Here is an 18,317-nt window from a genome sequence, read left to right on the forward strand (position 1 = left end):
TCCAACAGACAAACCGAACAAGAGGAACCTTAGCACGTCATCAACATGATCATTGGTGCAGTCGACATCCCTTAGGGAACAATGTTAAAGCGCCCCAAGGTGTTCATCACAAGGGAAAATGAACTCGAGATTTTATCCCGAAGGGGACCATTTCATTCAACGACGAAGACACCAAATAGATCTTGATAGAAGTTCATGAGGGCACCTGCAGAAAACATTTGGGGGTAGAATCTTTTGTTCGGAAGATAATCAGGGCCGTCTACTACTGGATCGAGATGGAGAAAGGTGAAAAGGACTTTGTACGAAGATGCGATGGCTGTCAGAGACGCACAGATGATCCATCAACTTGGAGAGTTATTTCATTTAATCTTGTTCCCATGGACGTTCATGAAGAGGGGAATGGAGATTATCGGCCCCCTGCCGTAGGCACCTAGTAAGGCTCAATTCATATTGTTTATGACTTTCTATTTTCTAAAATGGGTCGAAGCTCAAGAGTTTGATAATGTCCGAGAAAAAGAAGTCATTGATTTTATTTGGGACCATATACTATCCCGGTTCGGTATACCAGCCGAGATCGTGTGTGATAATGGGAAGCAGTTCATCTGCAGCATGGTAGGCAAGTATTTCGAAGACCACAAGATCAAAAGGATTCTATCCACCAACTATAACCCTAGTGGGAACGGACAAGCAGAGTCTACAAACAAGACCATACTCCAAAATTTGAAAAAAGGTTGACCGATGCCAAAGGAAAGTGGAAAGAAATTCTGCCCTTAGTCTTGTGGGCGTACCGTACAACTTCAAAATCTAGCATTGGAGCCACCCTGTCTTTATTGGTCTATGGTACCGAAGCATAGATGCCAGTCTATGTGGGGGAACCAAGCTTCAGGTTCCGATATGTGATCGAAGAATCAAAGAAGAGGCCATGAGTACGAGCCTAGAACTATTGGGTTAAAGTAGATAGGCCGCCCTAGTCTGGTTGGCCGTCTAGAAGCAACAAGTAGAATGATATTACAACCGAAGGGCCAACCTCCAACACTTTAAAATCGGGGACTTGGTGCTAAGGAAAGTAACACTCCATACCCGAATACCGAATGAGGGAAAGCTGGGGCCGAACTGGGAAGGACCATATCGAGTCATCAGAATTACTGGAAAGGGATCGTACAAACTCAAAGCAAGATACGGTGCACAACTACCAAACAACTAGAACGTGACATACTTAAGGCGATGCTATTGCTAAGGTACGTTTTCATTTACCTTTTCATAATATTACGAATCACACTAATGCTTGCAGGCAATGGCCAAGGGAAAGTATGACTATTAAGTCTGAAAGCATGCATTGCCCTCTTTTCCCTTGAACCGATTTTGTCCAAATGGGTTTTTCGGGTTTTTAATGAGGCAATAGTGGATCGTGCTAACTTAGATCCAAAGACCGATTTTAAATCGGAGCCAATTGTCGGATTAACGGTATCCGAGCCCTCTCAATTATCGACCTCGAATATTGGGGGCCATCACCCTCGGGTTATACTTCTTAGCAAGGAATGAAGGGAACTTTGTGCTTGAATAGCTTAAGCCCGGTGGTTAGGATTTACTGTTGATACCCAATTTTGCCCTCATATTTTTCAAATGATATATATACTTTCAAAACATTATTTTTGCATCATTATCTAGCTTACAAATCTATACAAGCACTTTTTATAATTTTACATAAATTTTAGAGCTTTAAAATTAATTTTCTTCCATCTAAATTAGATAACTATTTAGTAATTATCCACTTAAATTATTCATGATGACTTAATCGTCCAAAATTATATTTTGTGTCCCCATATATGTCTCATAATATTTTCACTTTATTTATCTAATTACATTGGTATTTTAAAGCTATTTGCACAATTATGCAGTAATAGCCTATATTCATAGACAAATGCTCCTTTTTTATATTATTTGCGTAATAATAGCATTTTAAAATCTTATAATTCTAAATCATTATTTTTAATCATTTTACTGCATAAATAATATTTTATTTATTTATATCATTTTTTATAATTTATTGTTTGGGGAATTTTGTGTATTTAAATTGTAGCCCAATTTTGAGTGATTTTCGTACCAAATTGGCCTAGTACCTTAGACCAATAATCCCAGCCCAAACCAAATAACCCATTAACTTAAAACCCGATCGGTACCCATCTCCATGACCCGCCCCATTCATTTTTTAATCTTGACCGTAGATCTCTCAAGATCAACGACACTCGTTCATTCTCCCCTATTAATTCGCCCCAACCCAGAAACCCTAACCCCATTTTCCCTGAGACACCGCCTCTGTATTCCCTCATCTCCTCTCCGCAGAAACCCTAGCCACCTTCTCAAATCTCTCCAAATCCGTCTCAATCATGGATTCTTTCCATGATTTCCTTGCCTTTTGTGTGTCATCTCGTTCTTTTCTATGAAACTATGGTATCACCTAGTGCTTGCCTAAACATGGCAAATACTATCTCTCAGATTCTAAGCCGTTCAACTTCAACCGCTTGAATCTAGACAGTATTTGGTCCATATACATCATGAACATGGCTATATGGGTCCGATTAGCCAAGATTTCCGGCCAATCTTTGATTTCTGTCAACTAGGGTTTACCTATTTTTTCCCTAATACGATTTTTATTGATTCTGCATGTTATTACTTCCTTAATTATGTTTGATTTTATAGTTTTCTTTGTTTACTTGTTCAATTTCTGTCACTATATAAACCCCTCCCCATTCCTCTTTGAGACAGACTTTAATCGCGATATTTTCACTAAAACTGGAGCTTTCTTCTGTGATTCCCTCATTCTCTTATTTTGTATTTTATTTTTTGGCCGGCGAAAAAGCCAAGGGCACTGAGATTCTACTATTCAAACTTTCTCTTAGTTCGAGCATTGCCCGAGGTTCTTTTGAAGTTCTTGAGAACTTTGACGCATTGAGATTCTAGGTTCTTGTGAACTTTTTGTTCTTTATTTTTGTCCGTTTAAATAGTAAGTCGCTTGACCTTTTGCAATTTCATCTTTATGTGATTCTAATTTACATGTGTTCTCGCTTCTAAAATATATGGCCAAATGTGTTTCTGGGCTACTGTTATGCACAACTCTGTTAACTTTACACTCGTTTTAAGTCTCTTTAGCATTTAGCTTCCCTTAATGCCATAGTTATGAGATTGTCCATGTCTAATTTGGATAATTTGAAACCCCCCCCCCTCCCAAGCACGTTTAGCTAAATGTATTGGTGCCTGAATGTTCATGAATATGCTTACCTGCTTTGTCCTGAATCTCAGTGATGAATTCTCCATTTCTGTAATAACCTGAGTTAAGACTTTCACCGTTAACTATGATTTGTTTCTCTGCTATTGTGTCAATCAGCGTGCTCACCTGATCCCATACCTCTTTAGTGGTTGCTTNTTTGTGCTATGCCTGTCTTACATATGTAATGTGTTCTAATCTATGTTAAGACCTCTTCTATCTACTAGGCTTTTGCTTCCCTGCTAATATGTCCTTTAACATGTCTTCGGCTCATTTGATTCCCTGTTCCTTCAGTGATTACTTGACTGGTCACAATGTGTGTTCCCCTATCATGTTTAAATATTGTTTTGTTCATGATGAGAATTAATATGTCTGTCTTGTGACACTGGTGTATAATTAGTCATAATTTGGTAGTTTTTAGGTTCGTTAAACTACCGTTTAGTATTAGGTACCTGTGCATAATACCTTTGTCAATCTTGCAAACTTGTTTTTCCCCTAACTCTTTCAATTTGTGGCTGCTTATGTGTTACCATGCTATGTGTTGAAGTCCTGCTGAACATGCTTCTAAGTCCTGTGACCTTCTTCATTAGCTGCTCTGTATGCTCAACTTTTCTATTTCTACTTTAAGCTATAAGTGTACCCTCTCAACTTTTGTCCCTTGATCGTTGTCCACTCTCTTTCATTTGTTACCTATGCTATCTTGAACCTCTTATTCTAGGTCGGCTGAAAGCCAAGGCCATCAAGACTCCTACTACTGACCTCCCTAATGTGAGCAGTGCTTAGGGTCCATTTGAGACCCTTATGAACTCTGACACACTAGGATTTGGGGTCCTTTAGTCACTCCCTCCTCTATTGAGGCCTGAACTATTCCAGACACTCAATCCTTTCTTGATATTATCTGCTGAATATCTAAGCTGGTTGGATTATGTTTTTAATGCTTGGCAATATGGTTAATCTATGGTTGTGTGAGCTCTTATATGGATTCTACGTTGTGTTTGATAAATATGGCTCCTTGCTGGAAATCAGGGTATGCTACATAAGAATTGCTGAAGGCCCAGACGGTGCTGGATATTTCTTTTGGGCCAGCTATGGGCATACTGTCATTATTTGTACAATATTTGTAATTACTTCATTATTGGGACTGCAATAACTTTGTACTAACAATTGGGGTGTTAGTAAAATGGGAAACGGGTTTACTTAATGTTTGCATGAAAAGGGTAGACAACATGCCTATAGGACTCAATGATTTACTTGATATATATGCCGTTCAATCTCTATGTGCACTGTAGATATCATGTCATTAGGAGAAGCACACACTCGCACTACTTGTCTGAACATGAATTCAAATGCTCCAATTATTCCTACACTACGTGTTACTTGAAAACCTCTTTATAGGAAATAAATATCACTAACTTTCGTTCACTTCACCTCAGTTGTTCACTAGAAATCGTGCCTATAGGATTTTGATCACTTCATTTACTGTTGTATTGCATTGATCACATAGAAAAAATGCCTATAGGGCTAACTATAACAATAAAATTGGTTCAAATTGTTAATCGTTAGAGATCATGTCTATAGGATATCACTATTCGCCTTAATAATTGTTAATACGACATTTCTCAACACTGTTTATTGCTCATTTACGCTAGTGCCAAAAGCATAAGTAATTATGGGCTTTTCTCTAATAGATTTAACTGACGTTTTGTGCATAAATCACTTAGAGTCATCATCTATAGGTTAAATAACTGGAAATCTGCAATCACAAATGAGCATGCAAATCTTAATTATTTGGTGATAAGCATCGCCTAGCTTCTGAAACTGCTTGTATGTTTTCATGAATAGTCACATAGAAGTCATGTCTATAAGGCTTAAAAGTGCTTGATTCTGAATTACCTAACATGAAAACCTATTTTGAGTGTGTTTGTTTCTTAAGTGTGGAGGTCAACTGGAGCCCTTAACTGCCCATATTTGAAGTCCAACGTGTTTTTTGTATGTCGCCTAGTTTTGACATTTCTGAGCAGCCTAAATAAGGTGTAGAACCACCCAAGTAGAGGTCCAGTACCTCCTGGATCATAGGAATGGGATGGGTAGTGCACGCATAGAGCACGACATTGAATTGAATTAGCGTGCTTCAGGTAAACAACTTTAACATAATAATCAGGTAGCAGGAGATGATAGTTTGTGCCGGCTGAATAATATGAGTAACTCCCTATTTCAAGGGATTTACGAAATAATATTTATGTTGCACGGGGTGATCCTTTAGGCTAAAAAACTTAGGACCCCCCTTTACCCTCTTTTTATATGTTGCTATTAGNAAGGGATTTACGAATATATTTATGTTGTACGGGTGATCCTTAGGTCTAAAACTTAGGACCCCTTTACCCTCTTTTATATGTTGCTATTAGATCTAAATGGTTGTATCCTTATATTCGTACTAAGATCTGTACTAATCGTGTTAAACTGAAATTGTTTGACTTTTCATATTCCTTTTGCTATTTGATCACTTAGCCTAATTGTAATCCACATAATCTTAAGTTCGATCGGGACCCACAGTTTTAGACCTCGAAGAGTGCCTAACACCTTCTCTTTGAGGTAATTTGAGCCATTGCCCAATCTTTGGTGGCGTTGACTAGTCAAATAGAGTTATATGCATAATAGGTGCCCTAACGCACCTCAAAATCGTTAGGTGGCAACTCTTCTCCTTTTAATACTCTATCTCCAACTCTAAAAGGAATTTTCACAACGTCGAAACCCGCTATCGCGAGAAAATGAGGCGCGACATTTACTGTAAGGGCCAAACGATCAAATGAATTGTGCCCGAATAGGCCACTGTAGCCATAATACAAGCTTTTACTCACTTTCGATCATGTTTGCACGCAGAAATAAGAGAAAGTTCCAACCTTGCTATTACATATTTGGGATTATTAAGCCCAAGGGCTATCCCTACTCGGATACTATCACCTGAAATAAGTTCGGGCATCTCGGGCTATCAAATCCCGGAGGCACAAAACCTATTAGGTAGTGCCTAAACCCAAAAGGCTACGACCATATTAAAAATGGCTCGGAGACATCCGAAGCCCATAATCAAAACATAAGGCCATCAATAAAAATTCAAAACCTGCCAAACGGTTACCCTCGGCAAAAGCATCGTCTAAGAACATCTAAGGATTCATGGAAAACTTCCGGTCTCTTCGATTTGTCAAAGCTTCGTGCAAATAAAAAATTGCATCGAGGTCAGGTTCTGTTTGGACCTCCGTTAAACAAACGNGCAAGTTTAAAAAATTGCAAGAATAAAATCATGAAAAGATGACTAAAACAATTTAAACTGACCAAAGGGGTAAAATTTTATATATTCCGGAATATCTTTACATAGGCCTAACAAAACAGCTTCAAAATGAACAAAAATATGTCCACAAAACTAAAAAAATCCTAAGGCATTCACGCCTTTCCTTCACCGGAGCCCGATATGTCACCAGAACCATCGAGGCCTTTGGATTCTTCAGAGCCCTCTTCGCCTTTGGGTTCGGCTAATTTCTTGGCCTCAGCCTCAAGCCTTTTTGCCTCCTCGACCTTGACAGACAGGTCAAAACCTCACATATTCGGCATTGGATTTCATGTGGGCCTTGGCTGCCTCAACATCAGCCATGTATTTGGCTACCATCTCCTCAGCATCGGCAGAGGTTATTTCTAGCTGGGACCTCATTTCTTCGAGCTCGTTTCCAAGGCATCCTATTCTGTGACAGTCGAGCTTAGCTGTGCTCGGAGATCTTCATTTAGTTGAGCCCATCTGTCAGCTTTCTCCTTCGCCGCCCGAAGTTGAACTTCCACCGAAGAAAGCTTTGTTTGGGCAGTTTCCTTCTCCAAGGCCAGCAGATCTATCTTGTTCTTCCACCCATTGGCCATGACTTGGATCTCGCCCATCTCCTTTCAAAGTTGGTTGAACTTTTGTTGGACCTGCGAGATTTGGTCGTTAACCACTACGACTAGTTCCTCGTTTCTAACTTCGAAGGTCTTGAACTTTTCGACCAAGTCAGCGTGCTCCCACCTTAGGACCAATGCTTCCTTCTGATCCCTATATAGCTCGGCCTGAAGGTCCTTAATGACCCCTTTTTGTTGCTCGCTGGGGAGCTTGTACATATCCCTTTTCTACGCCAGCTCCTCGACCTCGAGCTCGAGCTGATTGACCTCGAACCGGTATCGAAGGAAGCTCTCATAATGATGTACCAAGGCCTTAAAAAAAGGTGAAAGATGTGAGAAACAACAAAACCTAAGTAAAGTTCAAAGGAACATAATGATGCCTTACCCGGTTCAGTGTCTGTTGCGCATCGTTGAAAAGGCACAACACGTTCACATCATTAATTTTTGTCTGGTCCTCCTCGGTCAGCAGGCATCGGAGGTAGCTTGCTACTCATATGGGTGCATAAAGAACTCGGGCATCCTTCGGGACGATAAGAATAATCGATCTCTTGTGACCAGTATCCGCACTTGGAGTAGGGAACTAATTGATCAATTTCGGGCTCGAACTAGGCCCGCTAGCTTCCGAAGACGGATCCTTCCTCGGAACTTCCAGGACACCTAGCCCGGAAAAATCTTGCAAAGCGGACGATATCACACAACCGAAAAAGGAACGAATGCGATCGCCCATGTCGTGAATCCCTTCATTGGACCTCTCCTTTCCTACTTGGACCTCATCGAGCATGGACTCAATGTAGGAGGGCGTCCTTGAAATCCCTATTATATCGGGCACTTCCTTTGGAGCGGAGCCGACAACCGGGGGGCTCAGCCCCCGTCTCCACATCAATCTCCCGAGTCTGAGGGAGATCGGTCTCCAGAATCTCCCCCTTGGCTTCCGCCTGCTTCTCGGGAGGGGTCGACCTGCGGGCCACACAAATATCTTCTTCGGACTCATCCCTGAGCTAAAGAAGTGAATCTGAGTCCGGTGCTCGGGAACCGGATCTCTTCTTTGGCTTACGAGACAATCTTTTCTTTGGCTTCACCACGGAGCTCGGGGAGCCCAAAGCCTTCCTCTCCTTCATTTTATTTCCCCTACTGCAGGCTTGAGCTGTCATAAAAAGGAGGGATCAGCAGATAAGTATGCGTCCTCGTCCCCTTCTAAAAGCCTATGTTCAGTGGTCTTAGGCAAACCTACAAAAAGAACAAAGAGGAAAGAAGAGTCAGTATGATGTAAATTGTAAAGCCTGATATTACCTATTCGGGGAAAGGCCTTACCATGGGAAGGGGCCTCCCATCGGCCCTTCGAGAGCTTGCGCCATGCGCGCTCGGAATATGACAGTTGTTTACAAATACCCTTGATCCACTCCTTGAACCAACAGATAGCGTTTGGAACCTGGGAAATGGCTGCATTACCACAAATGCGAATGAGAAGAAAGGAAATAAATAAAAAATTGAAGCTTTAGGAGAGACTTTACTTACGAGATGCATTCCACTTCTCAGGGAATGGCATAAACTCGGGGGGAATCAAGTATTCCGTCTTCACCCGAACGAAGCGTCCCTACCAGTCCCGATCTTGGTCTTCTTCAATTATAAAAATTGGGCCTTCCCGGCCTGGCGTGTAAGCTTTATTAGTCCCCCTCGAAAGATTCAGGGATTATATAAACAAAGCAGATGATCGACGGTGAACCGACGAGATTCAATCTTGTTCACGTAGTAACGAAGGAGAATCACGATCCTCTATAAAGACAGATGGATTTTCCCGAGGCATACCTCGTACCTCTTGGAAAAATTGAGGATAACCGAGTCCACCAGATGTAGTGTGAACGTGTAAGTGTAAATACTTAGGTACCCCTCCACGTGGGTAGTAATAGCGTCCTCGGGCTCGGGGACTACTATATCCTCGCCTTCCCTGTTGCAGTCCTTTCGGACCACGATAAGGACGTCTTCGATCACAGAGAAAATGTACTTTAATGCTCATTCACCCCAGTCTTGTTTGCGTGAGGATTTCTCAACGTTAAAGTCGCCTGCAATTGAGTAGCCCCCAGGAGTAAACATTTTTAAGGGATGCTCGGGGGCCAGTTCGTCAGTAGCCACCTCGGGAGAAGCCATTTCGAGAAGATGAAGCGGCATCTTGTTGAGGAACTAATTTAGACGTTTTAGCCATTATTATTTGAAGAATTTTGAAAACTCAAGAGAAGATTTTGAAAGATATAGAGTTGAGTATAATGATTTGGGAAAAGTTTCGGTAAAAAGTTGGAAATTATAATGAAATCTTGAAGAATAAGGGAGAAGATATGAAAGCTTGAACAAAACCTGATGATAGCTTGAGAGTTTGAGGGTAGAATCTTGGTCGAAAAGTGAAAAAAGAACAAGGGGTGAAACCTTATATAGAAAAAAGTATGCTTCACATTCAGGGCTAACCAACCGATGATTGACACGAGCTCGAAGTCAGAATGACACGATTAACGGGACATTTCGGCTTCTTCGTCATTTTCTATTATAAAATATGAAAGAAGGAATCAAGAAACATCTGTCGTTTCTCATCATTTCGGCAAACCTACCCTCTGAGAAACGAAGGGACTATTTGTATACGGGTAAAATTGGAGGTAAGAACCACCCCGATTTCTCGGTGGAGCGAACGAAGAGAGGACATAAACGTGCGTAGTCGAGATTGAAGCCGGGAGCCGCTCGTATCAAAGCTCGAACAAAACACCTGCCCTCGAAGACATCAAGGTCATGCCCTCAGAGCATCAATATCATGCCCCAGACTGATTCGAATAATGAGACCTCACAAAGAATTGCCAAATGACTGCACACGATTAACAAAAGGCCGTGATATCCGTGCCCAACCGGATGTCACGGCGTGAATCTCGGCCCATATCAGCGGTAGATCAGTGATTAGCGAGAAGAAAGATTTTGATCTTTTTTATAATTGTACTTAGGGTAAAACTCTCCTACTATATAAAGGGGAAGATGACTATTCATTAGAGACATTGTAGCAGGCATACAAAGGCAATATACATCTATTTTTCTCTGGCTATTGAAAATTCTTGTTGTGGTTCATAAGTTCTTCATAAGCATTGGTCCGAAACCGAAGGCGAGCTTCTTGTTAAGCCCGAGTTCGGTATCATCATTGGTTCTGTTATTATTCTATCTTTTAATTGCTTATCTAACTTCGTTAATCACTTATCTCAAATTAATCTATGTATCTTTAAAATCGCGTATAAATTCAATTGTTATTCATTTTTAAGGGTAAACAATACCCTCAAATATTTCAGAATTTAGGTATTTAAGTTGCTAATGATACGATAAGTTAATTTTATGGCTATATACATTTACTTGTTACCTATTGAGTACTTTATCTCAAAACATGCGCTTTTAAGTTATGTATGATATATGGAGGAGAATGTTTGTGTTGTTATATTGTATTTGTTGGTTGTTGGAGATCATGAAATACCAAATGAGTGAAGAATATTATTATATTGTTTAAACAGGTTAAATTCCATGGGATTGCACCAGTTACAGAGTAAGCTCTGCCAAAACATTTAGAAAATTTGAGAGTTAACAATATGTTTGAGTTTTAAGAAGTAAAATAATAATTAGAAAAGTCTAACCTTCTCATAGTTCAAGGAGCGACAAAATTCAGTATTCAAGGACGAATGTCATATAAGGGGAGAAGAATATAAAGCCTCAACTATTTTAATGATCCCTTAAGCCTTGAGTTAACACTCGTCTATGAAATTTTATGGTAAGATTTATTTCAAAGGCTTAAGTGAAAAATTTACTTAAATAGATATTAATGGATGAATCGATATTAACTTAAGTAAGCATCATATTCAAAATGATGGGAGAAAAGTGCTAGAGACCAAATGTAGAAAATAACTCAGTTTTGTTCCAAAACGCAACTGCTAGGCTACCTGAATTGGGTCAAGTATAGAAAAATAGCTCAAATTTTATCCAATACTCTACCGCCACACGTTCACCGATAGGTATAAATTTCTTAGTTTGAAAAAGATGGGTTTTGAGCATTGGGTCTTCTCTAGCATAGCAAGCACAAAGTTGGGCAACTCTCACACTCAAAGGTGAGTAATTCATGGGAAAATATATAGATTTTCAATATTTACTCAAGATCCTAATATTAAACAACTTGGAAAATTCCTAGATATCAAGAAACATTTTTCAAGAACTTAAGAAAGGGAAAGCCTAGGGTTTGTGGGAACTTCTCTCAAGGAAAACTCTACTACTCCCTAGCATTAAGTTAGAATTTTTGACTGTATAAAGATTATAAAACATAAAAATTGATGGAGTTAAATGTAAAACATAACTTTAAGCTCTGGATGGCTAACTGAGAATTTGATTGAGGAATTGGGTTGAATGAATAGTTTTGGTTAACGGTTTTAACCTCTTAAATTTGTACATCTCGAAGAGTTGGCTACAGAAGGTTGATGAGAGAAGATTTGAATAGGTGTTTCGAGTCGAGTTGAGTTATTTCCTCCCAGTCAAGGGCTTGATAAGAAAATATTAATAAGAAATTTTGCTTGATAAGAAAGTGAATGATTGTTTTCATGTTAAAATAATTTGATTATTTTCTTGAAAACCCTTGAGTGTATAAGTGCAATGAATATATTACGAGTTCATGATTAAGATTATCTTACAGAAATTGAACTGCCTTGCATGATAATTCAGCTAGCTCAAAATATCAGAAGTAATTAAAACTCTAGCTTTATTTAATTATGTATGTATTTTATAATGGTTGCATTTACTCAAAACCAACTCAGGATAAATATATATTATTGAATACATTTTACAAGAAGTAACCAACCACCCTAAGCGTGAGAGACACGGTGGACAGGGTTAGCTATCTCATTCTTGTAGGTACTCTACGTTTATAGATTTATGTATTCGGGAGAAGTGGTCAACCTCCCTAGTGTAAAAGTTGCCAGGGCCGGGGAATGGACTAGATATCCTCATACTTGCAGGTGCCATTATTTATTTAGATTTATATGTTTAGGAGAAATAGCCAATCTCTCCGAGTATAAAAGCCACAAGGGCTAGAGAGAGGGTCAATTTATCCTTACACTCGCAGGTGCCATTGTTTGTCACACGTGTTTTGCAAAATAATTAAACTCAAGTATTCTCAGTCATTAGAACTTAACTCAAATTTTATGTTTCAGTTAAGCTTGCAAATTTCTATGTTAATTTAATAAATTATTTATGTTATGTTATTGCATGTTATTATTATTGTTAAGCCCCAAAAATTCGTATTCCCTGCATATGGGTGGTCAACCGAACTTGCTCGAATTATTAGAGGTGCTTAGCTCGTTTGAATCTTTCTAAATCCAATTTTTTTTATTTGAGTTCACAATAACTGGTGGGTTTGAGATATGGCCTCTGCAAAGGTATCAGGTTAAAAAAGATGAGGTACGCGGCTCGAGGAAAGTTTCATAAACTTAGTGTGGAGGCTTCGTTAATTCATTTCAGCACTAGTAGATCTCTTCTTAAGCTTTTATTTATTTTAGACTTTTACATTATCCCCATGAGAATACCCTAAGGTTTTATGTACTCAGATCAGTAAAGGCTTGTTACTTTGACAGTGGGTTGGTGTCCTAGATGGTTTGAAATTAAACTCATGTTTTGCTTGTTTTCCATAATTTAATAAAGACTTTATTGTTATTTTTTTGTTATTGAGATTAGTTCAGACATTCAGTTAGCTAGAACAGGGTTCACTCAATGGTATTAAGGGTTGGTGCCAGTCATGCCCTGCCCAGTTTTAGGACATGGCAAAATAGTATTTTGGCCATTGTTTGACCAAAAAGTGTAAACCTTTGATTTAACTAATTAATTTTATGTAATGAGGAGTTAAATCTAGTTAGTGATAATAATCCTAGATTTATAATCTATTAGCAAAAACAACATAAAACAGCAAAAATAGCATTGGTGAGAGATTAAACGATGTGTGCATTTAATATTCCAAATGGTTTGAGTAATGAGAGACAGATATCAAGTATAAAATAACAATAAATGGAATTAATGTAAATAGAGAGAATGATTCACCCATTGAATGAGGTGGATGATTCTTCTTTCTAACAGTGATGAATGGCGGACAAATTCTTGAATAATCAAATTATTCTCGAATCTGATGGAAAAGTATGGAATAATGGAAGGAAGAACCTTATTAAAAAGGTAAAGTTTCTATCTTTTCTAGAGAGAGAGAGTCTTCTTCTCAAAAAGTGTTCTTATCAAATTTTTTTTACATGTCGTTCACCTTATCTCTTTTTCTATTTATATGGGACATACCCCCAGTAATCCTAAAAATACAAGTACAGAGAATATTAAATCGAATATTCTCCTAAAGATCCTATTACAAAACTAGTTGTCACTGCTCTTGATACTGACCACGGCCATTACTGACTGCCCAGCTAAGCCCCACTATTTGCTAGTCGACCTCGGCTACATTACTTTTCCTAATACCATCCTTGAAGCATATTTTGACCCATACAGTTAGTCCCTACGCTTATTAAGGTCAACTCTAGACGACCTCGATAAGCAGACTCTGTTAGTTGCGGTTGAAAAGTTTAGGTGAGCAGGTCGAGTACTTATATTTTAGATGAGGTGGAAACGTTGCAGTTTGTGAGCCATAACCTACGTTCATATCAATTCAGAGTGACATCACGACATCATGTGTCATTATTACGTGTTTTTCCGATGTTTTGCGTCATTTCCCATGCCTTTGCTATTTCAATACCTGCACTAGGCATTGACAATTTCTTTTCTCGATATTGATGCCTGGGTTCTTATAAATAGGGATATGAAACCCTTTGCCTTAGCCTTTGCATTCTCAAATATTGAATCCATGCATCTCTTTCCTTCTTCTTCATTCAGTATTTCTGCTATCGTTACCTTTACTCTCGTATCCCTGTTTTCATCGATTCTGGTGATTTCTACTACGAACGACTCCTCTATGCTTGCATCTTATTCATATATAAACAAACAAATATGGTTAATGCATCATCTAGTTCTTGGGGGGGGGGGGGGTACCTGGCCCTGTTCCCTTGGCAGTGCGCATGCCTCCCCGTGACGATGGGGTTGCAATTGTTGCTGAGGATGATAGCTTCCCTACGGTGGAGGAAATAATTCCCCATAGTGAGAAGGCTAGATCTGAAATCTCGAAGATGTCTGAGCTTAGGGCCAAATTCGAAATTCCCTCTTATATAGACATAGTTCATGCAAGACATGATGTGGTGCAAATACACCGCCCTGGGTACTGCGCCTTTAATGCGTACCCTTTCCATGTAGGTTATTCTTTCTATATCCTCCCCTTGGCCGAGGAGTTCTGTCGCTATTATCGAGTCTTCCCGGCTCAACTTTCCCCTTATATCTACAAACTCATATGTATGATCTCGAAGTGCGTGGAGCTAGTCGGGGTCAAGGTGACCATTTGCCAGTTGATGCACATCTTCGCTCCCAACTTTTACTGGGAGACGATGTTACATATTCGCCACCAGGCAACAAATGTCTAGTGGTGAAAATGTATGACAAGGCAAACCGCCAGTTTTGGCTCAATTATTTCTACGTCAAAATTGAGGACGTGGTGGTTAATGCAGGCGGGTTCCTCGAGATTTGGAACTACGCTCGTAAGCACCTCTCTTCCTTTGTCTCTCATTAGATTGCGCGTTGGCTAATTTCAGTTGTATTGACATCGCCCTCTGTCCATGTAGCCGAGGTTGAACCCCCTCTCCTTCCTTTGGTTGAGGATATTCACGATCGAGTTAGTCAGGTCCTCCCTCGTATAGCGGGGATTCGCGAATGGCCGACCTTCATCAAGAAGTTCGGGAATACGCCTTCTGTGACCAGTGAGTACCCTTTTATAAATATTTATTGTCGTTGCTTACCGTGAAAATGGTAATAACAATTAAATTTATTGATGGGACTCTAAAAATATGTCATCTATTATTATGCTAGTCGTGGAGCAGTTGATGCTGCGAGTGCATAGTTTCAAGGTGAGATGCGATCTAAAATAAATCAGTAATCGAACCGAGAGATAGCCGCTCAAGGCCTCGAGCTGGTCGATTTGTGGCCTCGAGGTCGAGTCTCGAGCTCGGGCTCGAGCTATCGGGGGAAATCGGGGAAGGGCTAAACGATGCAATAATATTAAAGGAGGCTCTTTATAGCCACTGATAAGCAATAAGCATGCAATGAATATGGAAAAAGTATGAAAATAATAGGATAGAACAACAATGTCGAGAGAGTATCTTAGAGAGAAAGAGAGAGAGTTATCATATATTTCATGTAGAGTCTTTGGAGAAACATCAGTTCTCTACAAAATAATTAGAATCCCCTTTATATAGAAGGGGAGAAGTTTATACGGTAAGGCACACATTAGCTGTAAAGGTGTGGAGATGGGACGGCTGAAATGACGCCTCGAGTAGGGCTCAAAATAGCCTGGATATGCTTTGCCAGACATATCCGTGTCGTGGGAACTCTTATTTCTTCTTTAGCCTCGATCAATATCCTCCCGAGGCCGAATGGCGATGGACCCCAAGGGAGAAGACTCAAGCGCATCTTTGTAGCCTCGAGGCTTTGAGTCGATCTTCCGAAATGCTTAAAAGATGGAAAATTGGACCCTCCGATTTTTCCGTATACAGATAGTTTCCGCATTTCCTAGATCGAAGTAATGGAAAATGATTTTGAACTTCCATTTGGAGGGCATCGTTGCCCTGACGTCATCTCATAAGAGCTTTAAATGCCATACCCAAAAACCGTGCAAGGGTCGCCGTCAAATGCATTTATCGAGGAAACCGCGAACTGCCTATCAGCCTACCCTTTCGGCTGCCCAAGCAATTCCTATAATTATATCGACTGTATGATACTCCGCATCTTCAAACTCACCAGTCAAGACCCACCATCTTTTACATTCTTTCATCTTGTTTTAGAAAAATCTTACCGCTGATATGGCTAGGACTTCTAGGACGGTTCCCCGCGCGGAATGAAGTCGCGTCACCACCTCGATCGTCTAAAGAGAAAAACACAGCGATAACTTCTTTGAAACAGTACATTCCACCTAATCTTGATATGTCAAAAGATATTACCATTGATGCTTCTTCATCCATACCGGGCCGATGTGAGCGCGTATCTCGATACATTAGTATCGTGACTGACATACAATCGGTAAAGACGGATTGTCGATAGGGCAAGGTAGTGGAGGTGGAGATCCCCGGTCCAGATGAGAATATAACAGACTATAAGGCCGACTTCCTCCACGTATATACCTATCCCTTCACTTTGGGTCCTGATAATTCTTCTGACTTCTCTCCCCCGGAGATAGATCCGGTTATCCTTGATTTCTGTGACAAGTACCAAGTGACGCTTTGTCAGATCTATCCTTCTTTCTGGAGGATAGTATTGATGCTCCGCCACTTCACTGAAGGGGTCGAGGGTGAGATATTTACCCTCAACCATCTGATTAGGATGTATAGCCCCCGATTTTATCGAGGTTTGATCAGGCTCCATCATCGATCCAAGAAATCATTTTTCTCAAGGTCAACGAGGGGAAGGACCAAGGGATGAGCAGGTTAGTCCGGGTAAGGACCTCGGATATCATCCCAGCCCGGGTGGATGAGCAGGTTAGTCCGGGTAAGGACCTCGGATACCCTCAACCTCGTAAGCAGTTTTCCCTTAACTGCGTTTTGATAAGCAATATTTTTCTTTTGAAATGTCGACCTCTATGCGTCTCCTACAGCCGTTGATTGGTGCCCCGAGGCGGTCCCGGATTTGCTAGGATGGATCCAGCGGCTGCACAAGGCATTCCCATACCCCGTTCGGTCTTGGACTGACAGGGCCAAAGGGCAATGGGTGGCCAAGAATCATGGTAAAGTTTCCTTACCGTTTGCGCCTCAGATTTGCATTTCTTCCTGTGTCCTCTGCGATGATAGTTTGCGGTTATTGCATTTGTGCAGGTCTCGGTGAGAATATGCGGATGAGGCCACCCCTTGGCGGTGAAGCAGAGGTGTCAAAGCCCGGAAAGGATAGGAAAAAGGAAGGTAAGGCGGCCGCTGATCTTCCCGTGGCAAAGAAACCTAGGTCACACAAGCATCAATCCGTTACCAGGACCTCTGCTTCAACTGTAAGGGCGAATCCTGATGTTGTGGATGAGAACAACGACGAGTGTGTGCTAGCGCAGAGGACGAGGTCAAGCGCGGGAGCCCCGCAGGAGTCTCGATCGGAGGCCCTGAATCCGGGATGGCCGACTCGGGTCGGACCCGTGGATCGAAGACCCTCGAGAAGGGTGTTAATGTGGCTTCAGATCGCATGGCCAAGTTTGGCGCAGTTTCTGCTAGGGGGACCGTTACCATCGATCCTGAGAGGTCCAAGAGTAGAGCTTTTCGGGAGCAGGGGTTGCCTCTTGGGGAAATTGGCGACATGAATGATCTCATCTCGTGCTTTCAGGTTTCATCAGGGGAACTGAGGGAGGCTCGGGATGCGAGCGTCGCCAAAATGGGGACTCCTTTCAAAGGGGAGGATCGCTTGCCAACATCTTTGACGGTGTCAGTGATAATGTCGGTCTTGACATTCCTGGCGCTATTAAGGAGGCGGAGAGATCCTTGCAGCAGGTGGTAGCCGTCTTTCGTACGCCTCTTTTGGGTGTCGTTCCTCGTTTTTCTTTTCTAACTCTTCCGTTGTGCCTTAGTGCAAGGATATGTATGGTCATGCCATCTTCCAGCTCCACGAGGATCTTTCTTACCGTGAGAAGGAGTGCAAGAAGCTTGCTTCGATGATGCGGAAATCGGAGGCTCAGTTTGCCCGAGGAGAGAAGGAATCAGGAGTGTTCCGGGCCACTTTGGAGGGAGATCTTCGGGAAAAAGCCGATCTCATTGCGCAGGTCTTTTGTCCTGCTCGTACCTGACCTTTTTACCCATACATCGATGCAGATAGGCTTACTTTCCTTTTGCAGGTTGAGAAAAATGATTTGCTTATCAGTCTACTGAACGCGGAGATCCTCAGACTGAGGAAGCAGGGTGAGCTATCGGCTGCGAAACTAGCGTCGTCCTTCGATCTTCTCAAGGGCGCTCGCAAGGAGATCGCTGCATTAAATGCGGCC

Source organism: Nicotiana attenuata, unplaced genomic scaffold (assembly GCF_001879085.1).
Source record: "Nicotiana attenuata strain UT unplaced genomic scaffold, NIATTr2, whole genome shotgun sequence".
Taxonomy (NCBI): Eukaryota; Viridiplantae; Streptophyta; class Magnoliopsida; order Solanales; family Solanaceae; genus Nicotiana; species Nicotiana attenuata.